Genomic DNA, 16,787 nt, shown 5'->3' on the forward strand with positions numbered 1-16,787 from the left:
AAAACCCATCTGGGCCTGGTGATTTATTTGCTGACAGTGAGTAAGTTTTTATTAATAGTTTGTTGATCGGAGACTGTAACCTGAGGTAAATCTAACCGATCTAAAAAAGCTATTGCTTCAGGAATTGAAATATTTTGTGATTTATATAAACTACTATAAAAAAAAATGTTTATTAATTTCTAATGAGTCATATGTTACATAGTTTTCAGTTTTAATGGCCATAATAGTTCTCTTAGCTTGTTCCTTTTTTAAATAATGTGCCAATAGTTTACCCGGTCTGTTACCAAATTCATGTATTTTTTGTTTCAAATACATACTTTTTTGTTTAATATAGTTTGAATGGTCTAAATTAAAATTTGTTCTGGCTATAACTAATTTATGCCAATTTTCTTCAGATTGATCTTGCTTATGTAACTGTCACGGTGTGACAAAAGCCAGATAAGGAGAGAGAGTAAAATCCTCGTGAAGGCAGTATTATTTGGAGACCTCTTGTGGATGGTCGTCTCATCACACCGCGGAATCTGTTGCCATGGCAGCGAGGCCAATTGCCTGATTGACAGCAGGTGAGGAGAATTACAGAGAGTGTTGTGAGAGGAACGCGCATTAAGATGGGGCTTTAAAAAAGAGAGAGGAAACAGACGGTCAGTGTGGTTCTCCTTCCGTGAGATACTGTGTTTTGTCGGCGAGTTGTTCATATTTGAAGCTGGACTGTGCAGCAGGGCGAAGATTGAAGCCGAGGAATGGAAAGGAGAGAGTGAAGTTTTGTCAACGAAAACCCAAGGGATATCGTCAGCAGTGGGAGAGACGCAAAGTGATGAGTATTTGATCCGTTGTTTATATGCACTGACACTGAAGTGGTGTGGAGAGTCTGGAAAGCGTGTGGCACGAGTGGACTATTACACCGAGTGAATTATTGATCTGTCTCCAACCTTTGTTCTTCCTTCACTGAATGTGACGATTGCTACATCCGTTCTGGCTGCCTCTGGGAGAAGTTGAGCCGTGTGAGAAACGAGAGTCGATCCGGTGGGAGAAAGACCGGTGGGTGAGTGCTGGCCCGAATGCACGGTGTGCGAGTGGAATGCAGTGCCTGAAGTGACGATTCACACGGTTTGTGTTATGGAGTGAAGTTTATCGTGTGGAGAATTATTAATAGTCTGCTGTGCACTCTCTTCTATAGTCTTTCACCCGCTGTTCCTGAACAGGGTTTGTCACATTAAGCGCCCAACTTACCATTCGAGACAGCCCCGCTCTGTTAATGCTGTTGATCCATTGATTCCTGTTACATTGTTGCAGCGGACAGCTGAACTGGAGCGTCTTGCTTGAGCATCCTTCCCGTCTGGTGGTCACCACACGTTCCTATCAACAGCCACTGCCCTGGTTCGAACGAGAGAAGGTATTGGCGTTGAATTTTTCATTTACTGTTGAATGGTCGAATCCTGTTGCATTGCTACAGCGCACAGCCGAATTGGAGCATCTTGCTTAAAGCATCCTCCCTGTCTGGTGGTCTCCACACGTCCTTATCAAAAGCCGCTGTCTGGTTGGAACGAGAGAAGGTATTACAGCTGAATGTTTCATTACTGCTGAATGGTCAAACCCGGTTGCATCGATACAGTGTACAGCTGAAGTGGAGTGTTTTGCTTAGAGCATCCTTCCCGCTTGGTGGTCTCCACATGCTCCATCGAAAGCCGCTGTCCTGTTCGGAAAAGGAAAAGGTATTTGAAATTAACGTTTGATATGCTGTTGAATAGTTAAACCCTGCTACCTGGTTACAGTGCACAGCCGAAGTGGAGTGTCCCGCTCCAGTGTCCTCTCCGCTTGGTGGTCTCCGCATGCCCTATTGAAGGTTTCCGCCCTGTTCAGAAAGAGAGAAGGTATTTCGATTGAACGTTCCATATGCTGTTGAGAAGTTAAATCCTGTTACCTGGTTACAGTGTACAGTCAAGTGGAGTGTCTCCCTCAAAGCGTCTTCTCCGCCTGGTGGTCCCCACCTGTCTCCACGGAAAGCCTCCGCCCTGTTCAGAAGAGAGAAGGTATTTCAATTGAACGTCGCATCTTGTTGAACCATTGAACCCTGTCGTATCGTTGCAGGGCACAGCCAAAGTGAAGTGTTCTCTTGCCGGGTGGCCCTCTGTGCCCGTGTTGCAAAGCATTGCTACTGTTCAGAAGGAAGGAGAGTAACTACGGCATGTGTCTCGATTAAAGTGTTGTTCTGCTGTTCATGGTCCCCTCCTGGCCCGGCCCGCTCGCCACCTGCATCCTTGTGACCCGTCTGAGTCGAGGATCCCCGTCCTCTGGATACTTACCTCTGGGCAGCCTCCGGCATTCGTTCCATCCTCACTGCGAATACCTACCTGGTTCCAGTCCGAATGGGGTCCGTGTAGCCAAGACTTCCTTGAGAGCCTTGTAAAGAGTACTTACCCAGTGGCTTACCTGAGTGGTGTGCGTCCTCTGATTCCTCTCCGACGAGCCGCAGGGTGTCCACGAACGTCCATCCCGCCCCGGTCCAGGGGGCCCATCGAATTGCTTCTGGCGAAAGAAGAGATTTTAATTAGGACTTTTCAAATTTATCTGCTTTTAACTTAATAAAGAAATTGTTATTCCTTTATCCTCTGTTTTTGTCTGGTTCCTTGACACGCTCCTCGAGGCGGTGCCCGGTCCCCAGGGGTGGGTGCAGTCTGGTTTGGCCCACCCCGACCTGTGACATAACGCTTCTCTAGATAACAGTTCTTTTAGATTTGTGAACTTCATTTAAGGTAATTTCCAAGGAAACCATTGCATGATCTGTTAAGGAGATTTCATGTATTTCACAAGATGAAACAAGCTTCATATATTTTTTAGGAAGAAAGAAATAATCTAAATGAGAATAAGATTTATGCCTATTGGAAAAATAAGTATAAAGAGCTATTAGCCCTGTTTCTGATCCCAAAGCCTGCAACATTTTTACAGATTTAGGGTTAGAACCTACAGAGTGTGAAGAAGATCTATCTAATTTTGAAAGAGTTAAGTTGTAATCTCCTCCCATCAAGCCAAAAGTTGTACATTGCGTATTTAGAAGATAAACCATATCAGAAATGAATATAGGTGTGTCTATATTAGGCGCATAAGTATAGTTATCTGTTTGCCCCAAATTTTCCCGTTCACCAAGATATATCTTCCCTCTGTATCTGAAATATGATCAATTAATTCAAACGATATATGTTTATGAAATAAAATTGCCACTCCTCTACTATTTGATTTAAAAGATGAAAAGAAAATCTGTCCAACCCAATCTTTCTTCAATTTAAGATGTTCTTCAGGTAAAAGGTGAGTTTCTTGTAATAAGGCTATTCCCACTTTCTCTCTTTTGAGAGCTGTGAGTATTCTTTTCCTTTTAATAGGATGTCCTATACCAACTTTTTCTTGACGAAAATCTTTCAATTCATCTTTTAGTCCTTTGAACTCAGCAAACAATTTGTGCATTTCACTTGAGCCAGCCATACTGTTCGCGTCTTCAACAGTTTGTCTTGTTTTCTTCTTTGACTGATGCTTATTAAACTCCATGTACATTCCTGATCGAAGATTCATACCTCAGTTTTCATCGCCAAACATATTTTGATCTTCTTTAGAGAGAATAAACGAAGTACAAGGTAATTTCGGGGGAGAAATGAGGGAGCACAATCAAGCTGCCGCCATGTCACCGGAACTTCCTTTTCCTTTTTCCATTCAAATGTATTGAGTTGAAATTAAAACGTGATATAAATCTTGCAAAAAACACGTCATTACCGAATTCAGGGGTGTTAAATAGCTTCAATAGTTATTGAGCACCAGCTGATTTAAGTTTTTCTTCAAACAAAGAGACAAAAGTCATTTTCTGATAAATCATTGTACACGGTACATGTGTTTTGTTGTATGCACAGATTTTGAGGGTCACTTAGAGAAAGATGTGTTCTTGTCTGTGGCATTTTTAATTTAATAACATACATTTCAACATACAAAACACACATTCACAACTCTTGTAAATGTTTTATTTTGCTGTAGATTAGGTGGTGCAGGCAACAGACATTTCTACCAGCTGCCACCATTCTAGGAAGTCTGTTTTTCAGGAAAGTGTCAGGAAAATAGACATGCTGCAATAGATTGAGAATGGTGATGTTAAAAATTGGTAAACAATTTCAAAACAGGGTGTTTCAGAAGAAATGAAAACAAAATCAAAGATGCAAGAAAACAAAGGTGTCCGAAATGTTACGTGCTAATATTTGGTCTTGTTTCAGAGTCGGTATGCGCCAGTGAAAACTGTGTGACTTGTGTGAACTTTGATGAGGCCGAGAACAATAGCACTGTTAAACATGCGGTGCAATAACAGTGTTCAATATAAACAAGAATCCAACTCTAATGCGACTGAGCTTGTTTCACATATAACTGTTGATTGTTAGATATAATAGTTAGATAATTTATCTAACAATTGAAATTTACGATATGTTAAAACATTTTGCCATTATGCTGATGAGGCCAAAAACTGCTTACCACGTTTTCATAAAAAGAAGAACAATTATTAAGACATAAAACACAACGTCTGTTTTCCTGATCAGGCCTAAAAAACCGATGTCTAAAACTCTGGTGTCAAAGTATTGGTGTGGACAGAATAAAAAATGAATCATCCCCCCTTTCACTTAAAAATACCCCTTATCAACTGTAATTCAGTTGCTTAACTGTTGTTTAGTGACATACACAAAATAACTGTGAATCTATGACTGCGCTGCGAAATGCACATCTTTAAGTGTAATAGTTAGACGAGTTTGAAGTGTAATAGTTTTAGAGGTAACAGAAAAACAGCAATACTCATCTTTCACGTCTATGTTTCGTAGACATAGCAGAAAGATGTTCTAAAAGAAATATGATTTGTTTAGTCTTAAACACTCATGTAGAAGGACCGTCATTTAATTCTCTTAATGCAATATTTGTTCATGATTTTCATAAATTCCTATTCCTATGCATCTCTCAGTGTGATTCTGTTGTAATAGTTTAAGTGTAAAACAGCATGCACTTACTTTTCTTGTTAATACTTCGTGTGATTCCACATCATAGAGGGAAAGTTGCACTAAAACGAAGTATCAATTTAGTCAAACATAGACTATCACTTAAATTCTTAATTATATTTATTTCAACATACAAAATGTGAAACAGTGTCTTCTGCTGTCTGGACAAGATGACTAAATCTAGTGGAGTAATAAAACCATAATTTGCTAACTTTTGTGTTTTTATTATAAACGGCGCTTTTCAACCCTCTTTTCTTAGTGATTTGGTTTTTTGAATCTTACATGGATGTTTTGGACACATGAGATTCCTGTGTAAAGATGATGTTTTAAAGTTAGTCCATAGTCTTTACAAGAGTGTTGAACTTTGCATCACTACGGTGTGACAAAATATGTTGTTGTGTAAAAATACACCCAAAGATTTAAGCACAACTATTTACACACATACTAACCAGGAGAATATCTAACTGTATATTGTAGATTGTGAACATTACAATATCTGTTTATTTGGGGTCAGAGAACACCATTAGCTCATACATCTCTTTGATTTTGTGCTGGATGTAAAAAATAAAGGTATTAGTTAAGGTACAAATATGTACCCTTGAGGGTACAGGCCCAGTGACAAGCCATTGTACCCCTAAAGGTACAATTATGTACTGTATTTTCTGAGAGTGTAGTTTATTGCATCTTACAGACTAGGCATCATTTCTTTTGAGGCTCAGTATTTCCTGGAATTTTTCCCAAAATGCATTGTTTTATTGTTTGGTAATCAAAATATCCTGGATTCCATATAGTTTTGATCAAAATGAATAAATAAATGCACTTTGTGTACAAATTAAGGAATCAATTTATTTTATTTTTAAAGTGTTTGTTTCTTCCAGTAATCTCCACTACAGCAAGGCCATTTTCCCATGATTACTCCATTAATATGCTTACACACACACATTCACATACATACATACATACATACTCTCATACATCTCTCTCTCTCTCTCTCTCTCTCTCACACACACACACACACACACACACACACACACACACACACACACACACACACACACATAAACTAACAAACATACTTTCACACACAATGCTAAAAACAGAGAAACCGATTATACTTTAAAGATTTCTAATCCAACATTAGTATTATAGCCTTCATCTTTCAGGTGAAATAGCTGATAGTTCAGAATTTACTTTTCAATTCATTAAAATAAGCATATGTCCCTCATTACCAGTATAACTTTTTTTTTTACATGTACCATGGGAAGTTGCCACCTCTCATTCTGCTCTTGTGTGTACACAGAGTTTACTAAAAAGAAAGGTTTTGAACAACTCACTGTGTTTCCATCCGCCTGCATTTTGTCAGTCAAAAATAGTCGATCTCCGTAACAGGGAGGAGAGTAAAGATGGAAAGCTCCTAAAGCTTAGTTCAAAATAAATTCACGGATAATTTGTTGTTTTGTCGTTAGTGAAAATCAATATTGACCTTGTATTTGAAAAAGGATCCTCATATAACAAACAATATTAAAATTCAGAGTCAGTTCATTCACATTCGGAAATCGACTATTTTCCTAATTACGTCTATGGAGAGTCAACATAGTGATAGGAATACCAGTGTGTGTGCAAAGGGTGGGACTCCATGGAAAAGAATCATGATTAATTTACATTCTGCAATTTATTGTTTTTAAAAGTGTAGCAAAGTCGGGTTTTCCATAGCGATGATGAGATCTCTCAGAGCAATAACAGAAGTTTTGCAATGAATGGGTGATTTCATAACGGATGGAAATTCTTGACTACATTACCCAATTATCAAGTGGCTTCATCTGTATTTCTCAGCAGTAAACATGTCATTAAATGCATTTAGTTACAGTGCATATATATATTTTTTTTTCATATTTCAAAACATTTTATGAGTCCCGTCATCAAGAAAACAGAAAGACAATGTGTTGTACATAGCAGTAACAGAACACAAGAATAAAGCAGAACTGATATATGCCTTAACACTGAAACACAACATTTCTATGAGTCTCTGTAACAAGGCATCAACAAGGCATCAACTTTACAACGGGTAAAGGTTCTGTTAGGTTTTGTTGGTTTTGTATTCACTATCAATTTTAATTGAATCATTGTTCAATACAAAAAAATAATAATGCAGTTCTCAACAAAGGCTAGATAAAAAGTAAATACTTGAAACTAAGAGTGGTTGAAAATATTAAAGAATAGATAAAAATAAAAAGCACACCACATTTCAAATGAAATTACATTGAAGTCTGAAGTCCTGATCAAACTGCAACTACAGTTGAAGCTGAATAAATGTGTATGTAATGTTTATGTTTCTCTAATGTTTGTATAAATAAATGTTTATTTTTGTTAGTTCCGTTCTGTCAGTTTTCTCCAGTCCAGTAAACTTGAGATAATATGCTTAGAAACAAACATGGGCTAATAGGGAGCCTGTCATCTTCGAGCATGTTAGAATGAGCCAATGGGTGCATTGGCGTGTGTGAGACGCATCACACGCTCCGCCCTGCCGCGCGGGCATAAATACGGAAGCGGATGCACGCACCACTTGTTTTTCGCTGAGGAGCCGAGTCAGCGGAGTCAGCTAACTGAGAGTCAGCGGTGGTCCGGCTCTAGTGGCGTTCCTCCTTCAGGGAACGGTGGGTTGCATACGCAACCAGGACATTTTCTTTCAGTCGAGAAACATGAGACATAGTCGACTTCATAGTCGACTTCGACTGAATGGGATCTTTACCAGGAAAACGCCACTTGAGCTGCCACCTTCCAGTACCTGGGCGAAAGCCTCTTGACCCCCGCAACTCTGAGGCGGAGAAGGGCAAGCCAGGGAAGTCAACTGCTGTTCTACAGGACCACTGGGAAAGCGTACCCTGTCAAGGAAGGAAGGGATGCTGCGGAACCACATCCTGCCCGAAGGAAGGTAACGTGGAGGATACACATATGGACTGGGCGGATGACCGGGCAGTACAACATATGGAATGTCACTGGGATAACTCCAGCCTATAATGGGGGGAGGATCAACCTAAAGTGACGGCAGAGCGGACTCTGGCGAGGGAAGACACAGGCTCACCAGAGGGAGCCGTACCATGGAAGAATACACATATGGGATCGCCGTAGGGATCACAACATATGGACCCAGCCTAACACAGGTTCCACCAGTGCATACGAGTGATAGGCCTGGCTTTGGACGCTCTACCACGTCCATTGACGAAGGGTATGGAGGAACTCAACAGGGTTCGGTTAAGAGGGGACTCTACTGGAGCAAAACTGCGCACATATCCAGTCCACAGGAGGGGAATGGCGCAGCAAGCTGACACTTTGAACTGTGCTACGTGTGAAGGGAGCCCACGGAAAGCAACGGCTCGATAAAGGCAACCACTTGTAGTGGGCAAACCTCTGCCTGGAAACAGCCTTCCCTTCTGCTGGTCTAAGGTCTAGGTTTTTCATTCTGATCACGTGTAACTGCACTGAAGCGGACGGACAGAGAAAAGCCAGGGCTGGATCTGTCTCCTCCGGGGCAGCGCTTGCAGGCTCACCACCTGGTCCATAGGAGAGGTAGGAACCTTGGGCACCCATCCAGGCCGGGGTCTCATGACATGAGAGTTGGCCGACCTGGATTCCAGGCTCGATTCATTGACCGAGATGCGGGCAAGTCCCTACCCTCTAGTAGAGACCATGCGAGCAAGAGAACTGTTTCTTTAAAAACAAAATTTTTAAACTTACTGCCTGCAGTGGCTCAGGGCGGCCTCTGCAGTGCAGTAGCACCAGAGATTAGACCCAAGAGAGTAAAGAGGGGACGCAAGGCAGATATTTCTCCTTGCTCCCCTCTGGGACCTGACGATCAAGCACTTTGTATTTGTATTTGTATCCACTGCATCATGATGTGCGTCAATGTAGAGGCCACAACATTTTGAGGAGGAGGAGACAGCCCTCACTCCAACCGTTAGCAGGAAGGGAGCACAGAAGTCATCGAACACCTTCGGGATCTCCTCACGGAGAGAAGACTCAATTCAACAAAACAGGTTCCACTTCTATTTAGGGGGAGCAAGCCTCTTTCTGAGAGGGTGGTTCACAGAAGTGACGGTCTCTACGGCATAACAATTCTTGCGGTAGTAACCAGAACCTCCGCGTCCCGTTCTACTTAGAACCAGACCTGGAACTCTCAAAGGTCTAAACGCGGGTGCCATCGTGCCCCATCCCTGAGAATGTACTCAGAGGAAGGTGTCAGGAAGGCTGTGGAGAGGAGAGGTCGGTTGGGCCAAAAAGGGGTAACTAGCAAGAGCTGGGAAGCTGGGGACGGAGTCTCCACTGTATCTGGACAAGAGGCTGTCATGATGCTTGTCAGCGGCACGATTGAGCAAGCCAGCAAAAATAAGTGGATGCATGCCCTTTATACGTTGCCCCTCAGCCAACATTAGTGGACACTTGTTCCAGGAGCCATTGGCCCGGGGAAACAAAAGGTCTGTTTATGGGCTGAGGGTTTGGGTGTTCACCACACGGAGCGCGTCGCTCTGCCATGGCCACCACTGGACTCGGTCGTGAAGCCACGGTGCTCGGTGCGTGAAGACTCAGTGCTGAAGCGGTCTTCATATGGAGGAAGCTGTGTGGCTGCCTGCGTCTGCCATATGCCCCAGGAGCCTTTGAAAGTTTCAGTGGGACCCTTTCTCACTTTTTTAATAGCACTGAGCTAACACACCTCAATCTGAGAAATGCGCTAGACTGAGACCATCTCCACACTAGAAAAAAAATTCCCAGTTGACCTGAAGACCCAACTGGCTATGGAGCACTCGAGGGGTAGGACCATGTACTGATACTTCGTACCTTCGAATGCATGAACACAGGAGGCCTGTGGAATGGAAGGATAGAGATCTGAAGTACACATCTTTCAGGACGAATGCTGCAGACCAAGCTTGAGGACTGAGCATTGAAAATGCAACTCTGTTTTTAACAGTGAATGGAGGCTTTCGAAAAAGGGCCCAATTCAGTTGACACAGATCCAAGATGGTTGTAACCCACCACACATTAAGGGTACAATGAAGTGCGGGCTCTTGGAAGCCAGACTTCATACCGGCTGGAGGGAATGGCTAGCTCACGTCCTTCGGCAGTAGGACTGCGGCGTACACACACAGGACAGGAGCTCTACTCAACACCTAGGTGTGATGAATCTCACTAATTTTTCAGGAGCATCCCTGCTCAACACCTAGGTATGATGGATATCACTGAGCCTGGGCGGAAGCCGAGCAAAATGAATCACAAGCTGATTCTGAAGGTATCAATTGGGGCCAGGCTGGGCATCGGTTTGAAAGCGTTTTAGACTTCCATGAAACCGGACCAGGGGCAGGATGTGCCGGATAGCCTCCATCTGCGCTTGGGCGGCAGAAAACTCTCCACTTGCCAGACCGATCACACACGCCACGACACTTGTGCGCCAGAGGGTGAGGTCAGATGCAGTGTCGGAGCTCACCTATGAGCGCACGGTCTGGACTACCCTCGTGCATGTCCATGTGTGCCCTGGCCTGATAGACCTGAAGCAGCGCCACGGCACGCAAGAGGAGGCGGCTTGCCCACAGGCTTTGTAAGTTCCGCCCGTCGGAACGGGCGAGAACTCACAGGTCTTAGGGGGAGATGAGGGGCCCCCGTCCAAAAAGCAGCGTCCGCCGGACACAGGTGCACCTGTGTCGCGCCAGGCCGCTCCATTGGAGGGACAGCCTCGTAACCCTTCACCGCTCCTCCGTCAAGGGTAGTGAGGAGGGAAAGCTTATTCAGGCAGTTTCTGGCAGAGAAAGGTGCCGTCTAAAACCTGGTAAGCTCTCCATGCACTTCGGGAAGGAAAGGCACTGGGGCGGCGAGCTGAGAACCAGCGAGGCCCGTCCCGAGATACCAATCATCCAACCGAGATTGTTCGGGACATGGTGGAAGATTTCAGTCGAGTCCGACAGCTTCGGCGGCCCGATTCAGCTTAGCTGATGTTTCTGGATCCGGCTCAGGCAACGTTACACTCCCAGAGGGAGATAACGCAGTCGAGTTTCCAGAGGTCAGCTCACCCTCCGATGCTGCAATTGGCATCCTGTCCCCTGGAGAGGCCCGAATGAAACAGCTGGTCGGTCCATTACAGAGGGACCAGCACGCTCAACGGGGCTCCACCGGCTGCGATGTGATAGAGGAGTGAGGGGCCCACAGGTATTGGTAAGATTCAAGATTCAAGATTTTATTTTATTTGTCACATACACAATTATACAGAGTACAACCAGCAGTGAAATGTAAGTCAGGTCCACTCCAAGGACAGTGCAATTATACAGAATACACAAAAATCGAATATACATAAATATTAAGAAAAGGAAAAGAATAAAAAAAAAAAAAAAAAAAAAAAAAAAAGAAGATAAGAGAAAAAAAATGTATAAAATAAAATTTACCGGGCGGGGAATCCTCACTATGATCCTCTGATCACCCATCCCACACGGCGCCGTAGCGGGGCATGGTAATGGGGACTCCAGCTTCACGCATGAAGGCGAGTCTCGATCTCAACACCGCGATAGTCATATCCTCGTGTGACCAGATGCTCTCCTTTCCATGTTGCCACTTATGCAAATTAAGCTAGAGGTTCCCGCCGTCAATTTCCCTTTAAGTATTGGGACACGTCATTTCCGATTGGCCATAAATAGCCTCTTTCAGCCGGTTAGGATACGCTGCTTCCTGTTGACTCGGGGGTTCCCTTTTCGCTCCCACGTGCGGGCATTTCGAGTGTGGTGTTACGCTAGCGGTTGCGTGCTTTTTACAATGGCGATTGTCTACGCTTGTTGCAGGCATGTGTGAACTCATTTATGCGACACTGCGGAATCAAAGTGAGATCAAATAATCTGGTGGGCGGTTCGGTGCTTGACTGATTGCATCATCGGCTTGTTTCAGAGATATCCAGACCAGTTTACGTGACAGGATTAAAGCGAAACCAAACCATCTAAAAGTGGTTCGTTACGAGCGATTGACTGACTTCATTGTCTGGTGTTTGAGATCTGTTGTGCAAATCTTTTGCCCTCGATTCAGAAGGCCTATTTAATGCGAGGAATCGCCGTTGTCCTACAGTCTATTTCTCCCTTGCCTGTTCACCTTGATTAATAGTTATGGTTTGTGTCTTATGATTGGAATGATGATGTTATAATTTGTTTTTTTGTTTTGTTTCTTTCTTTATTTGGAAATCATTTGTTAGTGGGAGCTATTGTTCCCAGGCGAGTGTTTGGGTTTATTAGTAATTTATTGTTTATATTAATTCTGAAATTATTTCTTTATTGTGGAAGTGTGTGTGTGTGTGTGTGCGTGCGTGTGTTTGAGTGTGTTTCTTTTGCTAGATGCTGGGGGCTCCAGCCAGGAATCCTCCTTCTCCTTTTCTGTGGATTGGTGATGGTTTGAACACAGGGTGTGGTGTGCAGTGAGACGCACGGATTTTGTGTGCAGTGGTGTGAGTTGCCCCAGAGTGTGTGCGTGTGTAGCCAGGTATTACCTGCTCTTGAGTCCTCAGCCAAAGCTTCTGAATGTAGTGTCATTGTATGTCCTTGTGAGTGTTTGTTAAAACGACCATGTTTCCTTCCCTGATCACATAAATGATCAGTTGTTGTGGCATGCCCTGCCTGGCACGTCCAGTTGATTTTAAATGAGATTTTTATTGTTAATAAAGAATTATTGTGCATGATATTCACGTCTCTGCTCCTTCCTAATGCAACCAACTTGCGTGCCTTAAGATAAAGTGTATCAATTATTCTCTGTGTGATGTCAGAGTGGCGTAGTCGGTTTTCTTAAAGCTGCCTGTTATTCCATTATAAAAAGCTGCAGCCTAACTCATGCCACACTCGCAATGAGAACATAAACCATTCACAAAAGCTGCTTCAACGTGCTGTATATATACACATACATTATATAAACATATATAATACAAACACGTGATACAATCATTGTGACCGTCCATATGGGGGGACAGGGAACGATCGCATCCAGAAACGCACAGATGGAAAGACGCAAACACACCCATGTTGCTCTTTCAGGAAGTGAAAAACTCTCACCAGTGCCGGAGCACACAGGGGAATGACCGCGGCAACACTGAACAGAGAACTGAAACAGTGAAGCACTGATTGATGTGTCTCACACACGCCAATGCACGCATTGGCTCGTTCTAACATGCTCGAAGATGACAGGCTCCCTAGCGTGATCCCATTCAGTCGAAGTCGACTATGTCTGAAGTTCTCGACTGAAAGGGAACTGGTTGATTCTTTATGCATGGGGCATTCTGAAACAAATGAAAGTATGGTTATAATTTTTAACAGACATAAGTAAAAGAAAAAGTTTAACAAACATCTTTTAAACATTACCATGGGTCATGAATAAAGCAAATTTTTAAAAGCAAAAGCAAATTTGCAGTTTAATGTAAACAACTGGGTGGACCAGCGACAAAGAGAGCGTGTTCTCGCTCAGAGTTCCCTCGACGGCCAGCGGAGAACCCAGAGAACGTTTGAGTAAGTGTTGTATTGAAACCGATGTGTTTATTCTGCTGCAATAAACAAAACATTCTGTGCCTCATCAAAAGAACGCTTTTCCTCCTCTGACTATTGCCTGCGATATAAGCAAAACCCCGGGAGATGTTTGGCAGAGCGGAAGCTCAGCTCAACTCGAGCTCTCATGTGCGTGTGTCCCCGTGCCGCAAGCCACCAACGCATCACCTGTCATTCTTTAAGACTGGCACACAACCCTCGCCGCAGCAAACACTGCCGTCTCTGCAGCATTCAAGATGATTAAAGTGAGGTAAATCCTTGCGCACATCCAGGCCGGGGACCATTTCATAGCAGTGGATATAAGAGATGTTTATTTTCATATTCAGATAGCCCCTCATCACAGGTGCATTCTGTGATTTGCATTCAAAGGTGTTGCATACCAATTTAAAGTGCTACCGTTCGGTCTGACCCCCACGCACGCTCAAAATGTGCTTATACCTTCAACCTCATTGTTCAGAGGGCAGTTGAAGAACATGACGTGTTGGAGCAGAGCCAGGAGACTGGTGACTTTTTTCAGGAGCAGCACTAAGGCCACTGAAAAGTTAATCCTTGCCCAAGAAAGGATGGGCAGCCAGCCCCTGAAGCTTCTCCATGAAGTGGACACCAGGTGGAACAGCACGCATGATCTGCTGCAAACACTCATTGACCTCAGAGAGCCTGTTGGTGCTGCTTTGGCTAGTTTGTCAAGCGACATCATGCCACTTTCAAGTGCTGATTTTGACATAATTTCTGAAAGCCTTGAAGTACTGGCACTCTTCAAGCATGAGGGTAAAGAACTCTCTGGGGAGAAGAGAGTGTCAGCTTCAAAGATCATCCCAATCATTAGGATGATTCAGCACAAGGTGGCAGAAAAAACAGCCCTGGCAAGAAATACATCTGCTTCATTCTTAGGGATGGCTCTTCAGAAGTACATTAACAAGCAAAAGTAAAGTTCAATCCATCCATGTGTTTGCACTGGCCACATTGCTGGAGCCTAGATTTAAGACACTTGGGTTTGGCAACCAGGATAATGCCCGTGAAGCTGCTGATGGGTGAATGTGCTTCAGTGATCTGGCTAACCAGTGAGCAAGCAGAGGCATCCTCATCTCAGGTAGCACAATATGAATTGTGCAATACACTGAAATTTGGCCTGCCTTCTTGCTAATGACAAATATGTTCATTAAATATACAAATAAACCTTACAATGACATCCCAATGAACAAAACATTTGAATGACACAGTTGGTGTAGGAACACAGTGCTCAACTTCACCATTTGGTGGTCAAAAGCTTCGAAGCACCAACTCAGTTTGTTGTATCTAGTTAGTATCTAGTATCGAGTTTTCATCAGCCCCTCCTGTGGTTGTGTACCTTCCTCTCATCTGAACAACTGAGTGTTGAAACCCTGCTAGAGTTACTGTTTAGTTACACAATCCCACAGTGAAGGGTTGTGTAACGTGTGTGTGACACATGTCTGAGAAGTGCATATTGTGAACCGCACTGGCTCAACACACACCTGCTCTGAACGATGGATATTAGCTCTGAAGGATATATTTTGCACATGAGAGTATTTCTGCTGTTAGTCTCCCTTCTTTATTTTAGCTGTTTTCTGGACTATTGTAATGCTCTCAATGACTTGACTACAGAACAACCACTGGCTCTGCTCCTCTACACCTAAACTCACTACTCCAGACCGATGAGTCTCCAGAAGCTTGTGTTCTGCAAGTGAACAGTGTCTTGTGGTGCATCATCTCAAAGAGACACAGAATCACTTTCCCAGACCTTCACCTGGACTGTTCCTGCTGGAGGAACGACCTGCCGAACTCAACCTGAGCTGATGAGGCTTTAGCCATCTTCAAGAAACGGCTGAAAACACATGTATTTCATCAACACTCGACCCATTAATACTCACACTTACTATTCTATATTACGATACATTACGAGCTCATGAAGGGGAACAAACATCTCAGGAAAGGAGACTTATTAAACATAACTGCAGAGGTTTATTAACCCTCTGAGGTCTGAGCTGTTTTCTGGGCCCTGGAGGTGTTCTGACATGCTCTGACATTTGTACTTATTTCTGTTACTTGTGACATTTTCATGGCTAAAGTCTGATTACACTGTATTCAGCACAAACTCTGCTACAATAATATATCAGCAGCATGTATATAAAAGTTTGTAGTTTTGAGATAATAACATTTATGCGTGGTTTGTGAAAAAAAAAAAAAAAATTGTCACTGAAATAAGCTCATGAAACCCATACTGATTATTTCTTCATAAGACTTTTGAAAATTGTATCACGTAGCCCAGAATATTTGCTTCAAAACTATGTGAAAATCATCCTGACTGCTCATTCAGAGAAGACAATATATTGATTTAAAAATTTTACGACGTGTTTTGTGTGAGAAAGCTCTATGCAAGAGGCGTGGACATCTCATTATTATGTAAGCTTTTCTCACCTGAGAAAGACAAAAGACACTCCCTAATGGCCCTATTAGGAGCTATCAGGCCCTGCCATTCTGAGCAACCTTGCACAAAGAATGAGGAGATTTAAAAAAGAATGGCTTTTTGATTGTTTTTAATGTATTTACAACACAACATAATGACAAAAAAAAACACATTATTTAACACACTGAACTTAAGACAGAGACTTGAACTGTCACACACCTTTGTGCCATTCCTGAAACATAGTAGGCTACATACCTTTCATTTCCATGGTGTTTGATTTTTCAGCATGTTCATGTATGGAGACTTATGTGAATGTTGAAGTCAGCAGGACTTATCAGTGGCATCTTGTTCCTCTAAAAACAACAACAAAACAGCTGTGAACATGCTGATATCAAGAGAAACTATGCTGCACAATTTGGGGAATATATTTTAGATTTTTCAGGTTAAAATAGCTTTTTAAAATGTACAGAATACACACACACATATATATATTAGCCTACTTTTACCATGCTGTGTTTTATTAGAATATAAAAACATCCTCGTGTTGAAAACATAGGCTATACAAGCACTGAAAGGTTGCCTATCATTCTAGTTCACATTTCATGTTTCTGTCTACATGTACATATATGACATTAGGCTTAGTTCATGTTTTTACTCCAAACTCATTTCATAACATACATTTTAATCTGGCACGACCAGTTTAACATGTCTTACCTTAAAAATCTTCTCATCTTCAAATCGCGTTCTTCTGAGGTAAATCCGAGGTAAATTCAAGGTAAACAGCACAGCACAGCACAG

Source organism: Squalius cephalus (genome assembly GCF_949319135.1).
Source record: "Squalius cephalus genome assembly, chromosome: 1".
Taxonomy (NCBI): Eukaryota; Metazoa; Chordata; class Actinopteri; order Cypriniformes; family Leuciscidae; genus Squalius; species Squalius cephalus.